The sequence below is a fragment of the Candoia aspera genome, chromosome 1 (genome assembly GCF_035149785.1).
Source record: "Candoia aspera isolate rCanAsp1 chromosome 1, rCanAsp1.hap2, whole genome shotgun sequence".
NCBI classification, from domain to species: Eukaryota; Metazoa; Chordata; class Lepidosauria; order Squamata; family Boidae; genus Candoia; species Candoia aspera.
In genome coordinates, this window is record NC_086153.1 from 143,928,537 (window position 1) to 143,950,975 (window position 22,439).

The 22,439-nt window shown below is 39.6% G+C and overlaps 1 protein-coding gene across 3 annotated transcripts in view; it reads left to right on the top strand.

The window, feature by feature from the left end:
- VSNL1 (visinin like 1) overlaps positions 1–22,439 on the top strand; it is a 105,019-nt gene that overhangs the window by 79,304 nt on the left and 3,276 nt on the right. The gene's annotated exons all lie outside the window — the stretch shown is intronic.

Here is a 22,439-nt window from a genome sequence, read left to right on the forward strand (position 1 = left end):
AATGTTGTTGTTTTTCTTTCTCTTTCATTTCTTTCAACTCCTGCCTAGTTTCTTAACTTTTATATGCATAACAGAGGTGAATTCTTACTGAAGCAACTTACTGAAAATTTATATCATATCATATCATATCATTATATTAAAAACCTTAGCACATGCTTCGCCTTCCTCTGCATTTTCCCACTCTCTGTTAAGATACCCCCCACCCCTAATCCTGCCTACCTCCCAAGTAATTTCGTGCCAGAGAGAATTTCTCTGGGGAAAAGTGGGAGGTGGGGCAGTGTTTATCAGATAGGTTCTTCCCACAAGTGTCGAAAGATGCAGATGAGATTATGGGGGAAGGGCTTAGGGACATCACCTGGGGCATGCATGCATTCCCCTGTACCCTGTCACAATGCTTTGTGCAAAGATAATGAACATTTATGGAAAATTGAAACATGGGTGAATTATATAGCTAGTTCACTGAATAAAGTTTCTGAGAATTGTCCATCTTACACATGTTCAAGAATTCTGTTGCTTCGATGAAGAAGTAAGCATCATTGAATAAAGTAGAACTTCTGAGTAAATATGTGTTAGATTATATTACACATGCATAAGACAGAGAAGAGTCTTAAATATCTTTGTAAAAAAAACAAGGACTGTATTACAATGAAATAAATATATTGTTAATATGTGCTGTTGAAAATATCGAGTCCGTCCTTCCTTCCTTCCGTGATTCAGGAGGAATTAAAAAATTAAAGTCAAGAAGTATGAAGAAAATACGTATTTTCTGGGAGATTTAAATCTGTATAGTTGTATGGTAGTTAACATTATGAAAACAGGTTGTGTTATTTTATCAGCATTAAAATAATTACAAGAGTTCCAAATAAGAACATTCTTAACAAAGGACCATCATTAAAACAGAAGACTAGAATTATGTTTCTTTCATGCCTCACTTGACCACTAAGAAATTTAATTAGTTAATATTTGTACAGCCATGGAAGATATGAGAAGTATTTAAGCCTTAATATTAACCTCAAAAGCATGTAGTTAATATTCCCTGCCGGATATGTTTTTTTTTAAAAAAAGCCAAAAAGCAACAGTGGGTGTCCTGGGCTCTAGGAAAATATTAATGTGAAAAGTAGAGGGTGGAGCCTCCAGATTACACTGCCTTCTGTAGTGCACAGCCTTGTTCTTCCTTCCTTCTGCCTGTGCAAGGGATGCTTCATTTCGTAGAAAGACCAAAACAGATGCAGCCTTTTCTAGAACTTGGTCTGCAGTCCTTAATTCTGTCATGTTTTGCTGGGGTGTGGCTTCTACCTCGGCTCTAACAGTGCCTTTCTCCCTCTTGATTCAGCCGCTCCATATTGCCTTCCCTACAGCTGAACATGCCTGCTTTTTTGGGCCTGCTTGTGAAAAATTCTGAAATCCAGACTTTGGTGTATTTAAAAAAAAACTGTTCTGTGTACGGATGCAAGTACCACCACTTGCAAGGAAACAGGAGGTGGTCAAGAGACTAAAGTGGGCAGAACAAAACTGAGGAAAATAATAATAATAATAATAATAATAATAATAATAATAATAATAATAATAATAATAATATTTTATTAAATGTATATGCTGCCCGACTCCCACCTACTCTGAGCAGTTTACAATTGCTACTGTCTGCTTACTTTCTGGATAGAGATGCAGTAGTAAAATATCGAACAGTCAAGAAATGTATGAACAACATGTCATAGTTCTGGCTGCAAGGAAGTACAGGAAAGAACTGACCTTGTTCAAGAATGGCTTGTATTTGAACAAAGCCCCTAGTCCCAGTGTTCCTTAATATTTTTATAAAAGATGAAAAGGTGAGGGGCATTTGTCAGATGTTCAGATTGACCATGCTATCTGGGGTGGATAGAAATCCAAAAGCTTTGGTAACTGGACCAAAGCTAACAAACCAATTTCTGTGGAAGGCTTTGCATTTAGAGACCAAGAAGTGAGTGTGAAAGTAACAGTGGATTATATTGGCCTGCACCATACCATCTGCACAGAAAAATACTGTTCATGTTTTAGAAAAAATCTCATGACGTAGTAAGGCATAAGAAACACGTGGGATAGTAGTGAGGTATAGTGACTGAAAGGGCTAATACAATTCTAGCAGCATCAACAAAACAGTGTGTTTGAGGTATTGAGAAATAACGATTCCTTTCTACTTTGCTTTCCAGACCTTGCCTGGAAAGAAAAAAGCAGGAGGAGCTTGACAGTAGTTCAGCTAAACAGTCTACTATAAAACACTGTCAGTATAAAAAAAGAAATCTGTCACTTTTATCCTGTTTATCATAAGTTATGGCTTAAATCAGCATTTTGTTTGGACTGTTTTCTCCAGCAAAGTGTGAATATTGGATAAAACATAAACTGTTTTTTGTGCTGACCAAATGAGCCACGTGGGCAGGGAATGACAGCTTAACTTCTCAATTCATCTCTCTGCAACCAAACCAACATGACTCCACATTTCTCAGCTAGACAGAATGGCCACCCTGGATATTGTTTCTTGTGCCACAGAGACATTTCAAGAGCAACTTCTGCCTCTACAAAGTAGTTTTGATATATTTGACACCAACCATAGACTGCTGACTGTGCAAGAGAATAACCAGTAGGGATGCGCAGCACTTCAGACTGGTGTCCAGAGGGTGCTGTGGAACATGCAGGGACATGAACAGAGCACTATCTGTAGCTCTTTAAAGCACCCGAGTCTTTTCCCAGGATCATGCAGCAGCTGTTAAATGCAATTACATGATCTCAGGAAAATATATGGCTGCTTTCAAGAACAGCAGACAGATGCTGTATTCATGACCCTGCATTTTCTGGAACTGAATCCAAAGCACTGCATTGCCCTGTTAATCAATACTTGTTTAAACCATTGTAACATTGCCAATAGTGACCAGGATCTGCACTGATGTGGGGGAACATCAACAGAGATTGAGGTGGGGCTAATCTGTCTTGACAAGGTGCATCACTTTGAGATCAAGGGCTTTTACACACTTGCTGCATACATGCAGAAACTCCTCTTAGCTCGTGAAGCCACACAGGGGGTCCTGCTGTTTAGAAGTTGGGTGCCAAGTTGCATCATGGTTTTGTTTCAAGCATTTTGAAAATGCTTTAGCTCAAGCATGTGGATCAATGTAGGGTTTGCTCTGATGGTTCCACCATCCTTAGTCAAAACTGTTCTCTTAAAACCAGAATGCATTAGAATTCCTAGATTTATCCTTAAGTTTGTGCATTTGGGTTTGGGCCAAATTCTGGTATAAATCAGTAAAATTGTATCACAAATTTAGTTTATGTACTTAAAGCTTGACTTAGTTTTGTTCAGTTCTACGAATTTGAACAAATTCTGGCATAAATTGTCATGACGACATCATGTAAGTAGGGCCATTGCATATTTCCATCCTGCTGTTTGATGCAAATACAGGTAGTCCTTGTCTAGTGACTGCCTCATTCAGCAACTGTTTGCAGTTACAGTGGTGATGAAAAAGTAACTTTGCGGCCAATCCTTGCATTTACAACCTTCACAGGTCTGTAAACAAAGGAAAGCTGAAGTAAGATCATAAGCACACGCTTTGCTTAACAATCAAGTTGCTGGTCCCAACTGTGGTTGCTAAATGAGGATTACCTGTACATCAGTCACAGCACTTGTAGATGATGTTATGCACATGTCATTGTTTGTCCCCTCCCCCTTTCCCCATATAGGCTCCCATGTACAATGCCTTCTCTAGAGCGTATTGTAGTGTTTGAAAAACAGTAAAGCAAAATACCAGCTTTTTTTCCACAGATGATACATCTAAACTGTCTGGAAGAACAGAGGAATATTCAAATTAGTTATAAGGATTCAAACTACAATCAGGAAATCGAAGTTCAATTCAGTATCATGTTCTCTTAGAAAAAGGTCATCCTGCCATTTAGAGAACATGATTTATTTTATGGGACTAATTGGCATTGTAGAAGCAACATAAAGCTGTTTTTTAAGGCCAAAAAAGCAGTTAATGGTATTTTAAGCACCTGCTGTCAAGCTAAATGAAACTATTAAAGCAGTTGTGATTTGGCTGAAGGAATGTTGTTAAACCTAATAGTACCAGTTGGTCATGGGTGCTTCCTAGTTTATTTGTAACCCTGTTTGTTTGTCTGGTTTACAAACCAGTGCTTTGTGCTTCTGCAACCATGTAAGAATTTTCATTATTGCTATTCCGTGTGCATGAGCCAGCTGCTTAGCAACAAGAATGAAGTCCTTTCTGGAATCAGAATTTTAACTGATTAGAGGGACCGAGCAGGATGGATTGATCCATCCAATCAGCAAGCAAATAATTAGGTGTTTTTTCAAATGTTACTGTGTAAGACAGAAAGAAAGATGGGGTTGAGGAATAAATCAATGAAGCTCAAAAAGTACATTATTAACAGTACAATTTTTTGAAAAGCAAAGCTACCTTAATTATTTTTAGGTTATTTATGAAAATCATAGTATTTCCCATGTGTTTTAGTTCAATATTCAGATTGGTATCTCAGGATGCCAGAATTATACCCATATTCTAGGGCAGCCTTTGTCAACTTTTTGACCATGGAGGAACCCTTGGGATGTTCTTCAGGCCTCGGGGAACCCCTGCACATTCAGACTCAAATATAGGCCACAAGTTACAAAATTATTATATTCATTCCATGGGTCGGCCTATCTACATGCATTAACAGTGTTCTTAAACTAAAAATAAAGAATGAAATTTACCTCTTTAATGTGAAGTTGCCCACATTTGAAATTTATTTATTTATTTTATTTATCAATTTTTTTTCACCCCTCATCTCCCCCTCACGGAAATTAAAATAATTTTTTAAATAAATCGTGATCTCCCAGGAAACCCTTAGTGAACTCTTGTGGAATCCTAGGGTTCCATAGAACCCTGGTTAAGAAACCCTGTTCTAGACAGATGAAAATGTAGTCATAAAAATATAGGAAGAGCTATGTTGGATCCATCCATAATCTCATCAAATCTAGCATTCTATATCAGTGGCGGCTCACTGGATCTCTTGGGAAACTCACGAGTCAAGACTGGAAGGTGGTGGCTCTCTTCCATTGATGCTTTCTAGCAACTTCTATTTCTGGCATACCCATTGGAGGTCCCTCATACCATCAGAAATGAGACAGGGGAGAATGGGTTAAAAAGAGCTGCTGAAATTTATCTGAAACACCTTTCCCTTACATGGCACTGTGTGGGCCTTTTGTGGCCACATCTAGACCTTTTTTAAATTGGTCCAACCTTTTAAATACTTTTCTTCTGTTTCCACACTGATTGCACTCTTACTGAGTTTAGTTATTATTCTGGTGTTAGGATTTCATTTTTGTGATACATTTTGAGTCTTTGGGCTGTGTCCTATTAAATCCTGGAAATAATTGTAGTTAATAAACTACATAATACATTCCTGACAGAGCTAAATTTTGAACCGGCAAGCATCCAGTTCATAATTCATGCTCTTAACCTCTGCAGTACAGTTTCTCAGAAGTCATAATTAGGAAAGCATTAGATAGTAATTTGATTTTGCCTAATCCCTCTGCAAAGGTATAACATGAACAAGGGTTCCAGAACATTTTGTTTTGGTAATGAAAGAGGCATTGTGCAGGACATTTGAAATATATAATTCCATAATCAGTACTTCCAGGCACCAGAGGTTGATTGTTGTCCATTGCTGTTCTTTGTTACAGTTAGTATCTATGAAGTATTCTAAATGTCCCATGATGGTTTATTGCTACCAACATTTAGCTTAAGTATCCCATCAGGTCTTATTTTTAATGTGGTGGGGACAGCTGCACATGACTTCCTGTTCTGCTTGGTGAAGCTTAATGTGATCAGGTGTAAGATGCTCTTCTGTTCAGGTTCCAGAGCAACCTGACTCCAACCAGGAGCCATCAACCCACCATTCTAACTGAAAAGTCAGATGCTGGATGCCTAGCCATAACTTTGGCATACGGAATATAGGAATCTGTCATGTCATGCCATGCTTCCAGCTCAATGTGGCTATCTATAACCATTGTTGTCCTGTTATTTAGAGCATTGTTGTCCGTAAACTGACAGGCAGTTGTTCTCCAGAATTTTAACCAGGAATCTTTCCCAGTACCAACCTTGAAATGGTAGGGAATAAACTTCAAACCTTTTGTGTGCAAATCATGTGCTATTATCCCTGAAGATTTCAAATACATTTCTGAGGGATGATTCATATCTGACTGTCCCCCCCTTTTTTTTCCTATAAGAGAGCATGATAACATTTAGTATCAAGGGATCAGTCTAAAGGGCTTTACTACAGACCCGAATGACCAGTCTGAATTGCTTTACCCAGTAGTCACATGTAAGCCTCTTAAGCCTCATTGTTAAGTGTTAATATATTGGTTAAAATCTAGATACTTAACCTTAGCTAGATCATTGCTTAAGCTGAACTTTTCTTATCTCAAAACAAGTGCATGTGTGGTTTAAGAAACTATTTAATAACTGTAATAGCGGAGAGGAATGGTAACAACTGAAGTTATATTTCTATGTATTTCTGATTATTATAACATTGTTTAATGTTATGCATGACTGACATCCAATAATGACTAACAACAAGATTTAAAAATGTAATCTACACATTTAAAACCTCAATCAAGGCCAATCGGGTCAGGGCCATCTTGATCTAGGGGGAACATTGCTTCGTAGGGCAGGTGCCACACAAAGACTGTCATTTACAATTCACAATGGAAAACCCGCGTTCTGTTATTTAGAACATATTTTTGCTCCCCAGTTTTTTGTTGTTTTTTTGCTGCTATCCTTAAAAAAAATAACATCTGGACAGAAAAAAATATTTCAAGCCGAACAAATGTTTAGCGGGATCCATTCCCCCTTGAAATCTCACCTCTCTTCCTTGAAATCCAGCCAGCCAAGTTATTTTTCTGCCAGCAGCAAAAATCAAAGCTGTGCTTCACTGATGTCACTTCAGCAGACTGGCAGCTTAATCTTGGGACCGCTCTGTCCTTCACTTCACAGCTGCTGCCCACCCCAGCATCTGCTGCCTGGGGCTGGTGTTTCAGTCCTTCACCCTCCTGACAGAGAAGCAGAGAAAGGAAAAGGAAGGTGTGTGTGTGTGTGAGAGAGAGAGAGAGAGAGAAAAGGGAGAGAGAGGGTGCGAGCAAGACAGGAGGGGAAAGGTGGAAGAAGAAAAGGAACAACTTAAGATTCACACAGCACCAAGAATTTTGATCCCATGTCCCTAGCATTCCTCTAAAACAGGCTTCTCCAAAGTGGTCAATATCAACCACCAACGGTCGATGGGACTATCCACTATTGTTGTTTGTTGTACTATTAGTTAAAGTAGTATTTATTAAGTTATTTTCATATAATAAATGTTTGGGGGTTGATGAGCCATCTGAAACGTCATGAAGGGGGTCAATGAGCTGAAGAGTTTGGGGACCCCTGCTCTAAAACATACATTAAATCACCATACAGGTATCTGTGACCGGCTAGGTCAAAAGCCCTTCATTTCTTTGCTGCCCCATTCCCTTCATTTAGCTAAGGGAGCAGACTGTGTGTTCGCTCTCTTCCTTCCATGAAGGTTAAGTTGTTTACTCCAGCCTCTCACGTGATCTCACAATACAAAAATGTCACTTCTTCCCCTATTTCCCCCTTTGGCAGCAATCAAAATTCTGTACCTGGGAAACCTTACAGATGGTAGCTGATTATAAATTGCTGTGAAACCTGGTATGGCATTAAAGTATTTATGTGCTTGACATTGTAAAAGGATGGCTGAGGAGAATACCTTGCTGGCTGGGACATTAGGCAAGGTAACAGAAAGACCCTGGATTTAACCTAATCTATCACAGCTTTTTTTCGCCCATGATAGCAAAACTCAAGATTAGACCAGTCCATCCCTTAGATCAGTGTTCCTTAAAGTGTGGTCCTAGGGCCCCTGAGGGTCCCCCCAGACCCTCTCAGGGGTCTGTGAAATCAAAATTATCTGCCAGCCTATGTTGAAAAATAATACAATATTAAAATGCCATCAGACAATCATGAGAAACAGTAGCAAATCCATCAATGCACCTAGTTAAGGACGCCTTTGAGTTACATTTCTTTGCATCTAAGGAAGCAGGCTGTAGTCTGTGAAAATTTATATCAATGCATCTGCTAGATATTAAGTGTTGCTAGCAGTTCTTGTTTTGCAGATTCACTTGAAAGTCATTACAGCTAGAACATTACAGCTAGCTACAACTGTTTCAAAGAGGACAGCTGTAGTATTTGAGGCTGATAGTCTGCTCCTGTAGGTTTACTTAGGAATAAGTTCTTTCAGAATTTCACACTTCCATGGTTTATAGTGATTATTTCATATTTCAGACATACAGATTCATACTCCTTAATTTTAAAGAGTTTGATCTATCCGCTTTTGGTTTTAATGTCTTTTTAACCAGCTGCCATGTGAGTATATACTCTAAGGCAGTGTTTTTCAAACTTGGCAACTTTGGACCAACTCTCAGGAATTCTGGGAGTTGAAGTCCACACATCTTAAAGTTGCCAAGTTTGAAAAACACTGCCTTAGAGTATACTAGTTCCACCATTCCCCTGCTTATCCATGTCCTTTCATCCATTTTCTGCCATTTTTGCATTACTGATATTTTCTCAACCCTCTTAACTTCTCTTGCAAATCCTTGGAAGTGCTGGGGAGCCATTGCTCTATCTTTTATGTAGATTTATTCAGAAAAGATCTTTTGATAGTGACACCATCAGTGTGAAATGACACTTCTAGAGAACTGTTAACTGCCTGGAAATTTTGAGAAATGTATGTGTTTTATTTGACATTCCATTTATTTGGAAACTGACATTTTTGGTTTCATTTTAATGTCATTTTAATATGTGCACTTGGTTTCTTCTTCTGTAGTGGATGTTCTCTGCTTTAGCTTCAGGTAGCTGAACTAGAGAAGTATTTTATGACATTGAAAAAATAATAATTTTTAAATAAAATGATTGATTGATTGATTGATTGAATGAATGAATGAATGAATGAATGGGCTTGGAGGGAAATTCACCAGGTATTGGGCTAGGATGGAAGTGAGCCCAGGAAATGTAGAGTCAGGATGTTGTGGCACTGCGGTGGGGAGTATGATGTTTTTGGGGAGGTTTTGTGGGTTTAAATTTATTTCTGTTTTATGGAATGTTACTCTGAGACACCTCATGTATCAGATCATGTTCATGTATCAGATAGGTGGCCATATAAGTTTTCTAAATAAATGAATAAATAAAAGTATGAATTCCCTTCCCCTATTTGATGTCTTCTAAATGGGTTGAACTTCAGGGTTCATAATCCCTGGCCAGGACTGCCATGCTGGCTAAAGATTATGGAATGTTGAAATTTAAAACTCTGTAATAGATCAATTCTGATAACAGCTTATTAATTTAATTCAGTTTAGGCAGTGCCCAGTTCCAAGATGACTTTAGATAGTTCACAATATAACAAACCATAAAATGCAATGCACAAAAAAAGGAGGGGGGATCTGGTTGCTCTATACGAGACTGTAGACAAAGGCACATCCAGTAAGGGGCCCCATCCATCCCCATCCAAGCCCTGGGAGAACAGCTGGGTCTTCAAGGCTTACTGAATGCCAGCAGAGTAGAAGCCACATGGAACTCAAGGGGGACCTCATTCCACAGAGCAGACACCATGACAAAGAAGATACACCTTTTGGGCCCCAATAGATGGCACCGCTTAATTGAAGGGACCCGGAGGGCACCAGCTCTGTCAGCATGTATCGGCCAGGTGGAAACCATGGGAGATAGGTGGTCCTATAAATAACCTGGCCCTATGCCATGTAGGGCTTTATAGGCAATGAATGGCACCTTGAATTGCACCCAGATGCATACTGGGAATCAGTGCAGCTCACAAAGCAGGGATATCATGAGGGCATACAGAGGTATGCCCATCGCTGCTCACGCTGCTGCATTCTGGACCAGTTGAAGCTTCCAAATGATTTTCAAGTCCTTTAAAAACTGGGATAAGTTTAAGCTTAGGATAATCTTGCTTCTGTCATTGTATGTCTGCAACAGGCATAGGAACTATAGTCCTGAAAACCTAATTAATTGTGTCCAGTGTTCTCTTGGGGATGGTCTTCTTGATCTTTGAGATTCTCACGATTGATAGTCTCCAATGAATACATGCGATGCAAGACCTTTCACATCTACAGCATTTCTTTTAATCCAGGCTATTTAGAGCAAAAGTATGAATTAGCACTATTATGTTTACTGCATTAAGCAGTCTAACCATACAGAAATACTAACTTGAAGTAGAGGTAATCATTCATTACATCATAGGGCCAGAGAATGTACAATGAGTTTTATTAACTAAGATGGGAGGACATCAGGGAATGAATCATTTACTCATGTAGGCTGCAGTTCTCTGCCTACTTGCATTAAACACAGTACTGTAGCACTGATTTCTGAGTAGAGAGGTATTGGATCATACTGTTAGCGATCCTCAGTGTTACCTGCTTTTATATTTAAAGATAATTATTACCCTTTCCAACTAAAGGATTGCTCAGAGGAACTTACATATTTATTTGCATATTTATGGGGAGGAATTCAAGGCATTGCGTGGAGTTGCCCTCTTTTTTGGGAACTGAACAAACTGGCTTAGATGAGGTATAAACTTGGCTGGATTTACTGCATCTGGGGAAAGAGAAGGCTGAAATCAAGAGAAAAGTTCCTCTCTTACTGTTTTAAAAAGCACCTACTTCAGGACAGATTGATAATCACCTGCCCAAGAACAGAGCAAGAACAGCTGACCGTGTTAACCAGCTTGCTTTCCTGATTGGAGGAATATATTTCTTAGCATGTCCTCAGAGGATGCCGATGAGCAGAAGGAAACGTTAGGAGGAAATTCAGACAGAGTCTGTCTGCCTGGGGAAAAAAAGCAGCAGCAGCAGCAGCAGCAGCAGCAGCAGCAGCCATCACCACCACCACCACCACCACCTGGAGATCTTTGTCAGGACCAGTTTGAGAGGATTCTATTCATATTGATCTGATGCTTCTGTTGTCAGTCAAATGGTATCAGCTCATTGTGCAAGGACATTGTGCACTAGCCTTAAAATAAAGATGTCCCTGTTAAAAACAGCTTATTAACTTAAGCGCTAATATTGGATGCAGGTAAAGGACATCTCTGTTGGATCCAGTGGGTAATCAGGACTTCCCATGCTATAGTGTTCATGAGGAACCTGTGTCACTCCAGATGTTGCTCAACAGTCCCAGCATTACTTACCACTTGCCATGCTGGCTGGTGGTGCTGACTCTAATAGTTCAGCAACATCTGGCGGGTGGCAGATTTCCTGTTTTTGTTGTAATAATTTGAGCATGTGGAAATGATGTTTTGACTGTAGGTGAGAAAGCAAATAGAACCCTGATGCAGATGAGGCAATTTCATTGATGAGACAACTTAACAAACAGGAATATTGCTCTATCAGTTAATAGTTATTTTTATATTTATTATTTTAGTATTTTGGTTGTTTACTTTGTAATTTTATATGTTGATGCTTTTAAAAGGATAATTTTATTGTAAACCGCCCAGAGTCCCCCTTTTTGAGGGGAGATGGGCAGTAATAGAAATTTGAATAAAATAAATAAATAAATAAATAGCCCTAGAAGGCTCTTTATATGCATTTTTCTTTTAAGTTAGTATTCTGTGCGTCTGAGCTCTAGAATAATGGTTCATTTATGTATTTCATCATTCAACTGCATTTATTTAGATGTCTTTCTTTTAACCCTGACAGTTAAATTTGTTTTATGTGTTTTTTCATGTTTGTGTTACATTCATATTCTAACATTGATACAGGAGCTCATGGAGTCATATATAAGGCTGCCTCCTCCCTTTTTGTTTCTCACAACAAACTCTGAAAGGTAGGTTGGAGAGAGGGAGAGAGAGAGAGAGAGAGTAGCCCACAATCACCCAGTGAGCTTCCATGGCTGAGGCTGGACAAGAACTTTCCCACTTCTGGTCCAGCTTCTTAACCGCTACACCACACTAGGTCTCAGGAGTGTGTTGGAGTGGGCTTGGGAAGGCTTGCAGGAGCCCCATGTTAACTTTTTGAGGGTTATCAGAACTTCTTACCAAAAAAAAAGTTGGATAAACTTTAACACCGCAGTCATGGAGGGTGGTAAGATAAAGCAGACAGGCGCATGAGGAATGGTTCAATCAGGGCAGCCTGGTTGGACTTGCAACAAAGGGAGGGGCCACAAGAGATGCAGCTCAATCCTACATAAGGGATGCTGAAGGGGAGAGTGCTTGAGAAGTCCTGAAAGAGGGTGGGCTCACACACTGCTACCTGGCAGCCTTAATCACCATTGTCTCTCTCGATAAACTTGGCTCCAGACTAATCACTGGAAAGCAAATGCAAGAGAAACAGGGTGTCTTTGTTTTCCCAGACCAAGTAAAAAATTTTCTTGCCTTCCTTTCCCATCTGTGACCAGAGAGCCCCTTGTTGACAAATTGGAAACATACCCCTGGATTGACTGGTACCTTAAATTTTAGGATGACTTTTGAGATTGGGTGGTATTGCTGATCCAGTCCTCTGCTTTTTGTATCGTTTTGACTGAGGGCAATTTCTGGAGAATCCAAACATGGGAATATCTTTTCCTTCCATTTTGGGTAGTTCTTCTATGGATGTGGACTTTCTTGGGCCAAAAGGCTATCATTTTTAAAAATTATTTGAAAGTATTTACTGATAGCCACAACAAAATAACATGTACCCCTACATCAGAATGGAATGCAGCACCCAATCCGGTGTAAAAATCCTCTTTGAAGTTCTTGGAGTAGCCTTTAGAATAAGTAATAAAATACTATTTTCTGTTCTGATATATCATTATTCTGTATGTTTTTTTTTACATCAGAGTCTAGTTGGTAAAAGAAGGTTCCATTAAAAAATAATAAAATAGATCCTGGAAATCTGAAATCCTTCAAACTGAATTGTGGGCTGCTTTTCAAAAAGTCTATCTCAGCTGCCATTCAGGAAGAGCTCATAAAATTGTTAATCAAGACTATACTGGTGTTTTATTGTACTTTACCATAGCCATTAACAAATAACTCTAATAACCCAAATTTTAGAGATGAGAAAGAAAGAAAGAAATGCACAATTGAAATTATACTTTGTGAACTTGTACATACAAATCTGATATTTTTGATAAGCTTATTTTTGATAAGCTTTCTTTCTAATCCAGACATTTCCCTGTGCATGGTATCATTTTGTTTAGACCTAGAGAATCTTGACTTTACTCCTTTTGGTGTCCATATCCACCTAAAAATAAGTTGAAAGTAGAAAACTGATGGGAGATTAGCATTAAACCGGTGTTTATTCCATAAGCATCAGTAGCATCCCTAATAAAAACACATTGATTAGGAGGTTGAGCAGCTTATATCAGCTCAGGGTATATTTTCCAGTGCCTGAGAAGGATTGTTTATGAAAACAATAATTTTGAGGCATTTCTTCATCTGTGCTTTGTGATATCTATAAATAGAATACATTTCACAACATGATGTAAATATTCTATGTTAAGCTTAAGGCTTATGGAAATGAAACAATGAATGGAATCACAGGATTTATGCAGACTGAAAATACAATTTGATTTACTTATTCAGGAACTGAAGAATGCATATTATTTTCAAACATGACTGCAATCTTACGTATATACTTACGGAAGTAAGTCCCAGTGAAATTCAGTAAAGCTTATACACAGGTAAATAAGCATTGAATTGCAGATTGTCTACAGATGAGGATCAGCCCACATTTTTTTTTCTAATAGGCTGTGAGGTTCTTTGCTTTCCAAGGACTGGACACACCACAGCATAGCAAATCTGTACACAACGCTTTATAGCACCACACACCTTCCCCAACAAGAGGGTATTGCCCTGGGTCAACTCCACCCTTCTAGGACTCGTAAGTTGCTCTTGCCACCTAAATACATCTTTAATACTCAGTCTTTTAATACTCAGCTCAAACAAAAGTCTCAAAGTCTATAAAGTAGCATACAACCTTTGCCTTTTCCCAAAAGTTCTTGCGCTAGTTGGAATGAGGTGCTGCCTCAGTGTGGTTGTTCCTTTTCTAGTTGCTGCCGAGCTCCAGGCCTAGCTCTAAGCTTTGCTCTTAAGCAGTGTTGCTTTTGAGCACTACAGCTGAGCTCCCAAGCCAAGCTCCAGGCAGGAATCCCACCAGGATATGCCATAGCTTCTGGACCTGGCAGTTGTCTGATAGTCCTCTTGCCTGCCTGTAACAGCTGTCAGATCTCCAGACGTTGCCTCCTGCTTCCTCACCTGCTTGCTATTTTCCTATCTCCTTTTCTCCTACACACACACACACACAGTCTTAGCGTTTGCTTTTGTAAACTAAGGGCCTGAGTGGGGTGAGGCTGCCTCTGGATGTTGGTGCATTCTTAAAAATGCCAGGTTGTGGCTCAATTAGCCAGGTAGCTGGAACACTAACCTGGATGCTTGTGAGTAAATTTGTGAGTGAATGAATGCGTGCATGAGCTCATCCCTCAGGTTTCTGGGGCTGTAAAGTTTTACAGCCCTTTGAGAAAAAACATGAGCTGTGCTGAGTCTTGGGGGAGTGGGTGGGAAGCATTTCTGCCTGGCTACAGCTGCTTTTCCCAAGCTCAGACAACAAACTCAGCTTCACTTCCTCACATGGGCAACTCAAGATGGGGTTAAAGTTCCCCAAATTTGGTGGATAGGTTCCTATGCTTATATAATTGATTTATACAGTGGACACCAGAAGAAAAATGGCAGGTAAAGGGTTCTCCATTGTGCTGTTTTAGAAAAGTGTAACTATTTTTAGAAAGTATAACTATTGAATCTACATCCTTCATCCACAGATGCAGAGGCCAAGGATGGTGCAGGGGGGAGAAAAAATTGGCAAGAAATCCTAGATGTTCACCTTAAAAAAAAGTATAAAATGTATTCTTTCTTTCCTTTTTCTGGCCCTTCCCTTCACCCCATCAACAACAGTATTGCACTTTTATGTATGATCAGGTGGGCTTTGGGTCTACATGGTATCTGTTTCTTAGTCTGTGCTGCCTTATAGGGCTGACATCAATCTTGCAATCTGAATGTCTTTCCCTTCCTTCCTCTTTTATCTTCATGTGAATTTGCAGGGGGTACTATCTGAGTCGTTTTTATAAACCACTTTCTTGATCTGGGCTCAATCTCATTCAGCTTGGCAGCGGATCTTCCCTCTGTCCTTCAAGGCCATCCCTTACACTTACTACACCCAAACCTGAAGTGGCTTTCCTGATTTCATGGCAGTTTTGATAGCAAAAACCATCCTAACTATTTATTTCAACTCACCCCAGGACTCAAAATGGCTTGCAGCAACCAATTTAAATAAAAACAAAAATATTCCCCCCCCAATAAAAACATCACTCAGAAACAAACAAACACAAAAAAGCCTGAAGATAAAGATCAGTTCCAAGTATTTCCAGGTAAAAGGATGGCAAATGGCAGAGAGGAGAAAGATAGCAGCTCATTCTTGGAAAGTTACTGCCAACTGAAGAAGAACAGCCTTCCTCTACCTGATATCTTCCATATAGGTTGGATTAATTTCCTACCCTTTTCCAACCAACATGACTACCGGTCCATGTTTACCATGATTCTAGAGGTGGAGAATTGTAGACCAGTAGATGTTGCTAAACCATACATCCCAGCAAAACTAGTCAGGTGGACGGTGGGGCGGGATGCTGAGTGTTAAAGTTTAGTGACTTGGGGAGGGCAGCAAATTCCTTATCTCTAGTTCTGAATATCTTCACGAAGTGAATAGGATCCAGTAATAAAATTATGATCTCCTTATCATTTGATTTTATGTTTTCTTGGCCTCTGCTCTTGTGACTTTAACGTAGGATTCTAGTATATTTACTTCTCCGATAGGCTTCAGTAGAATTTTTAACAAAGATGTTCAGTCTTGTGTTGGAGGAAAATCAGTTGTCAAGTTGCACGGAACTACCCCCCCCCCACTCCCCAGCTGACGTCATGTGAGAGTAATTGTTTCAGCAATAATGCCCAGTGGGACTGTGGTTAGCATTGCATAAGGGCAAGATTGCCAATATGCTGGCCTGTGGCACTGCTGTGACTGCCTTTAACTTCTCATTGTTCAGATCTAATTAGAGAACACTGTAATTCAAAACCAATTCATTTCCTGCTGGTTAATAACTAATTCTCCATCAGTGTGAATCAAGAGATTATTCCTGCAGGTTAGAACTTTATTTAAAGCTGCAATTACATCTGAGACCAGCCATGTACAGAAAAGTAATATATAGGCAAGCAGTTGTCATTCTCGGCTGAGTTGGGGGTTTGCGGGGGCGAGGGGGGGTTAGGTAAAAGAAGCATCTTCTTTAACAGATAGAAAGGGATACTTGAACCCGAGAGTCCAAGGAACACAATTCTGCTAAGAAGAGCTTGTTCCAAGCATTATAATGGGAAGGTCCTGTTTTTCTAATGGGAGAAACAATGTCTTTTTTAACTTTCCAAGAGCATTGTGGGAGGCCCCATCCTACTGCGCAACTTGACGCTTAAACTAAGGAGCACGAGCATGCCATGGGTCCTGCAAAGCCCTTTCCACACTACCTCCCTTTGTGAGGCAACCACAGGAAGGGGCCTCCTACTGGGCTTGGTGGACCTAGGCACTTGGCAATTGTATTCAGCTCAGAGAAGGCATTCTGAATTCATCTGCATGCGCAGAAAAACAAGGACCAAGGCAGGTGTGCGTGGAGACCATGCAAGCAGCTTGCACTAGCCTTACATGTTTTTTAAAATCATTTCTGACCGCATTAAGGAGGACATGGAATGCCTGAACGTCACCCCTGAAGATGCCTTAGACTGAGCCAAATGGAGACGGATATGCCAACAAGCGGCCTCTGCCACAGCACAGGAAAAACGCTAAGAAGAACTCTGAATAGCAGACGTCCCATATCATAAATCCCTTTTGATGGTCCCCCCCCCCCCCCCGTGCAGTATTAAAACCATTTGTCAGGAGGCATGTAGAGAAAAACGGGAGATTCTGTTCAAACCTCTTTCTGCTCCCCACATACTATACATTGTATACTGAACTAATTTCCTTGTTGTTTGAATCCCAATGGGGGAATTCAGCTTTTCTTCTTAGATGATGCAGGAGGTGGTGGAAATGAATGCCTTGGAGAAGGCCCTCCATTCCTGTTTACAAGCCTAAGGAGACCAATTCTTAACAGATTTAGTTGCCTAATTTGTTTTATACTGCACATCTGTCTGTGGCACTCAGAATGTTTTATATGGCTATTCACTTGCCCTATTCTGCTTTTACAAGAACTCAGTGAGGTAAATTAGGCTGAATAGTTGTGATAGACAGACAGACAGACAGACAGAGCTTCAGAGCCAGATCTGAGTCTCATCAATCCTGTTTTATAATCTAAGACAGACCTGAGGAATTTAGGGCACTCCAGTTATTGTGGGATTGCAGATATATTTATTTTATTTATTAATAATATTTATACCATTCACTTGGATTCTAAGCAGTTTACATGACAGCCAAGCATCCAGAGGTGATAGGAGTTGGTATTGCAACAGTATTTAAGAATTACAGAAGGCCTGCTCCTGACTTGGGTTACCACCTTTTCTCACTGACCAGTGGCCAGGAAAAGAGAGATTCAGAATGAATGAGTGAATGAATGAATGAATGACTGGATGAATGAAAATTGCCTAGCAACAGGCAATGCTGGTGGAAGTTTCACCTGTTTAACGTGTATTGTCTGTCAGGGTTGTCCCCAGGAGAGAATCAAGAAGGGCAAGATGGCAGTCTGCAACCTCATAATCAAAGCCCTGCCCCTTTTTTACATGGGTAGCAACAGTTTATTGTTGTAGTTCAAGAATAATCCAAACACAAGACAGCAACACACCAACCCAGAGCTGACACCAGAGAAGAATCTTCAGGTTGTAGCATGGTAGTTTTCTTATTGCAAAGTGGCCCAGTATCCTTGAACTTTTTGTTCAAGAATACTTTCCTCCTGCAGCTCTTTGCAGAGGGAACAGATTCTTCTGCATAATTGCTTCAGAGGTTCAGCAGAATCCAGCCGTTCTTGAAAAATAACTCCAGGCTGCTTTTAGTGCTTTAGGATACTACTCATACTACTGTTTATGTTCCAACCACTGGTAGAAGTTTGATCATTTTAGTACCCTAAGCATTAATGCCATTGTGCTGAATCCAGATCTTTATTCAGCTGGAAGAATAGCTCGCACTGGGAGAAATGGGCCAGGAGACTACATTGGCTGAGTTTCTTCCTCCTTTTTCAACCCTAGCACAGCCTCCCCCATTGCGCCAATGAGTCCCCCTCCCCGTGAGAGCAGGTTTTCAAGGGATCCAGAAGATTGCAAATGTAAAGGGAGATCATCTTCTCCCCTCTCAGACAGCAGGAAATCTCTGCTACATCCAAAGCCTCCTGCTGACCAAAGGAACTTTCCCATCTCCTGAGGATTTTGCTAGTTCCAAACCACTGCTTTTTTCAATGCATTAATTGGTTGCTCATATCTTACGTTTTCCGTAGTTTCATGATATCAGAGTTTAGCTTCTGCTGCGGAACAAAACAAAGCAAAACCAAATAGGAGGGTCACTACATTTTCATACATGCAAATTTTGGTTCATTTGAAAGGCTGCTAAGGAAATTGGGATTATACTGTTTTAGCATGTGTCTGATGCTGCATTGTTTGTATCTCTGTGATGCTGGCTTCTTCGAGACCCTAAGCGGAAAAAAAGCAGGATGGAGATCTTGTGATATCTGTGTCAAAGTGCGAAATCACTTTCAAAGGCAGTCCTTACAGGTAGAGAACCTGATATGAATGTCTGCATCCTGAAAAAGTGTCTCAGTCCCAAAAGCACCTCTTAACTTATTCAGAAACAATATCTTTTAAAAGAAGTCTCTGGACTGACAGGAAAAACTAATGTGAAGAAAACATTTGCATTATAATTTTCCTGTGGATTTCAGATGGTGATTTCAAAAGGTAAATTTGAATATGAAATTTAAAAGCAGGTTTTTGGTTTTTTTTAAGGGCCTTTTTTTTCCTCCTCACAACATTTGCTCTTTACATCTCCTTGCTGGGAAATCCTTGTGAGGTCCAGCAGCCAGATGTGTAGACTATTTAGCCATGACAAGTCACGTTGTTTCCCAAGAGAAAAAAAGCAGCAGGAACATCAAACTGCTATACCATACTATTAAAAAGAAAAAAAAAATCTCCTTGCTGCTAGAATCCAAGTCGAACTCCCTGGGTGATTTCAATTGGAACCACAGAGTGGGAGAATTCAAAGTGGAAGTGTTTTATTCTCAGATGCAATCCCCATAAATACTGTTCCTTCACTGGCAATTAACATCAAGAAAAGAGGTTGCCTTCCACATAGGCAATGCAAGCTTTTTTTTTTTTAATGCCAATTGTCACTGGAGGGCAAGATTTTTATTGCAACATAGCTTGAGAGTAAAGGGTTACCTTTCTGGTTTCCTCACTTTACAATCTCAATTGAAATAAGAAGCACAGCTATTACTTTTTTAAAAACCTGTATGCAGTTGCTAATTGCTCTTAATAAGCTGAGCTGTTCTTTTGGTTAATTGAGTGTATATAGCTGTTTAAAATCAACACAGACAATTTACTTTAACTTTTTTTTTTTGTATTAAGAAGGGAACCTCTCCTGACTTCTTTTATGGCTGGGAGGGAAGACAGGCTGTGACTTAACCTTTCAGGGATTCGCAGCTGGGAAATTGTTGAGAGGGATGAAGTAGAAAAAAACCATTTCTTAGTTTTCTTCCATTTAAAGACCTAGAGCCCCAAAGTCAGGGAAAACGTAGAACTACATGTAGCAGTTTCCACAGTGTTTCACTATATTTCAAAGATTTGGTTTTCTGTTAAAAGCTGAGAAGAAAACTTTCACAATTGCAGCTAGAAATAACTATTTTGTCCATTTATCTTTGCTGAATTTGAGCGTGTACACCCAGTCAGGAATGGACTCAGAGATGCTAGATACCTCAGGGCTCCTGCTGTTTTCACATTTCAGCAAGAAGGTACAGTGTTGGCTTTTCATTATCAGCTTGAAGGAAGTTGTCTTCTGGTGGAAGTATAGTTCCATATGCCTCTGAAATACAGTTTTTTTCTCTGCAGAATTACACTTTAGCAATTCTTACTCCTCAGCAATATAGCTTTGCTCTTGTTTCTTTGTAACATGCTGTTTACAACAGCTGCTTCAGTAGAAGAAAGTTTATCCATTTTTATTAGATGAATGTATGGTTTTATATGCCTTCTTCTCTGTAGGATTCTAGATGGCTCATGATAAAAAAGCTATCTATCAGAATGGGGTGTACAGTCCACCTTTTCTTATGCTTTCAGAGCAGAGAGATACAGATGTTACATTATGTCCTGCCTCTACGTATAGGGTTTTACATGACTTCCTCTCCGTCCTCAACACCTCCTGTCTCTATTTTCACACAATTTATATCCTGGGTGGTGTTTTCAGTTACACTGATCACCAGAAGGCAGGCATTACATGACCCGTTTCCTCTTATTTGGACAGGGTTAGGGTTAGGGCTGTAGATACTGTTCTGATAGCCCTTCCCGATATTCCTTCCTGCAACCTCTGAGCACCAGGACCTGGATAACTTCTAAAACCACTGCACTGAAAATAGTCATCTAAAGTGCAAAGGTCCGTGAGTTTAATTCCCAGTTGAGGGTCTGAACCCCATAGAATAACATCTGGCTACCAATGTCTGATGCGTCCTAAATGGATGAAAGTGCTCATGTAGTGCCCATCTCTTGGTGGTCAGTAACAGAGCTGTAACTTGTTCAGAGAAGCCCCAGAACAGCCGCCTCTAACAGGGAGTAGTTTTGCTGAGCACCCTTTGGGACTGACACGTGTGGCTGACAGACAGATGAACGTTGATCTCCCTCATGCTAGCCGAGTCTATCTACTGTCTCTAGTTCAGACTGCCCGCTTTAGATCATACAATACTCCATTATTTTCTTCTTTAGCATATAACATATGTATTTTTTCATTTCCATAGAGTCTGCATTCTACACAGTGGTGCAGTCACTTCCATATTTCATTCAGGATTAACTAATCCCATGTTAACCTACATACTAATACATTCTGTTACTATGTACATTTAATTTTTGCTGAAGTTGTTAGTCCTGGCATCCTCTGATTCTCCATTTCCATGATGTCTGTATCCAAGCAAGCATTATAGTGTAGTGTGTGTTTTATCTTGTGTGTGTGTGTAGTGTGTACCTGTCCTTAAAAAAAATTATCCTAAGTATGTGTGAAAGGAAAAGACAGGAATAATGAGAAATAGGATTGAAATTACCATTTTCACTTCTGATTACTATAATTTTCAAAATCTCCTTCACAATTGCGTTTACTAGTACTATCAGCTTTCATGGTTACACCTTCTGCAATATTAGCCACACAAATAATAAGAAAATATTATGAATAAGTTACTTTCATTTTTAATCACAAAGAGAATTAAACATTATGCAAAAAATCAGATATGTCAAGGACCATGTTCTCAGTAACTGGTTGGAATAGTTCTGCCTGGGTAGAAAATGAAAGATAATAAGACCAGTAGATGATGCCAATTTCAAGTCTCTCCATGTAAGTTTTCATAGCCATTGTCCTTGTCTTTGACTTCAGTCACATTTTAGATCACAGTGCTAATCAAATTACTGTAACCCATCACCTCTTGTTTTGTCTCTCTTCTCGGTCAGATTTTTCTCCTCCCAAATTTTGTGATAGTCAACTATATCTAGAGCCAATGGCTCTCAGAAGGTTAAGTCAAGAGCATTAAAGGCTCCTCCTCCTGCTCTGATTCTACTTTGGAAGCCTTTTTGCTGTATTTTAGAAGTATTTCTCAAGTCTTTAGTAAAAAATACTTCCCATAAATACCGAGCAGATACTGTCAAATACCTTGGTTGCTCCTGATACTAAAAATGTAGCAGAATGGGCAAATCGATCCTGGATAAGCTGAAATTACAAAAAATAAAAGTAACTGCTTATGCTCATTCTCCTATTAACCAGCACAAAAGCATCCATGAAATTCAATGCTACGAAAGGTCATGCAGATGCACTTTGTCTTCATTTAATAAATGGACAATTTCATGGTTATTAGAATTCATAGCTAAAGCAAGAAACAAAAGAAGAAATGAAAGCCCTGAAGGCCAATAAGTCTCGCGTTTCCTGGCACAATCTGACAGCAACTGGAAATAGCTAATCTAGTTTGATTTATGATATTATAAATTCTGCAGGCACTTGATAGAATTTAAGCCAAGATCTTCTAGCGACCGAAGGCTAGAGTCTTGGACTTGGATATAATTTTATAGAAGTCAGTTGGGTTATGATGGCATCAAATGTGCAAAAGATTGGAATACTAAGAAAGCCAAATATTTCT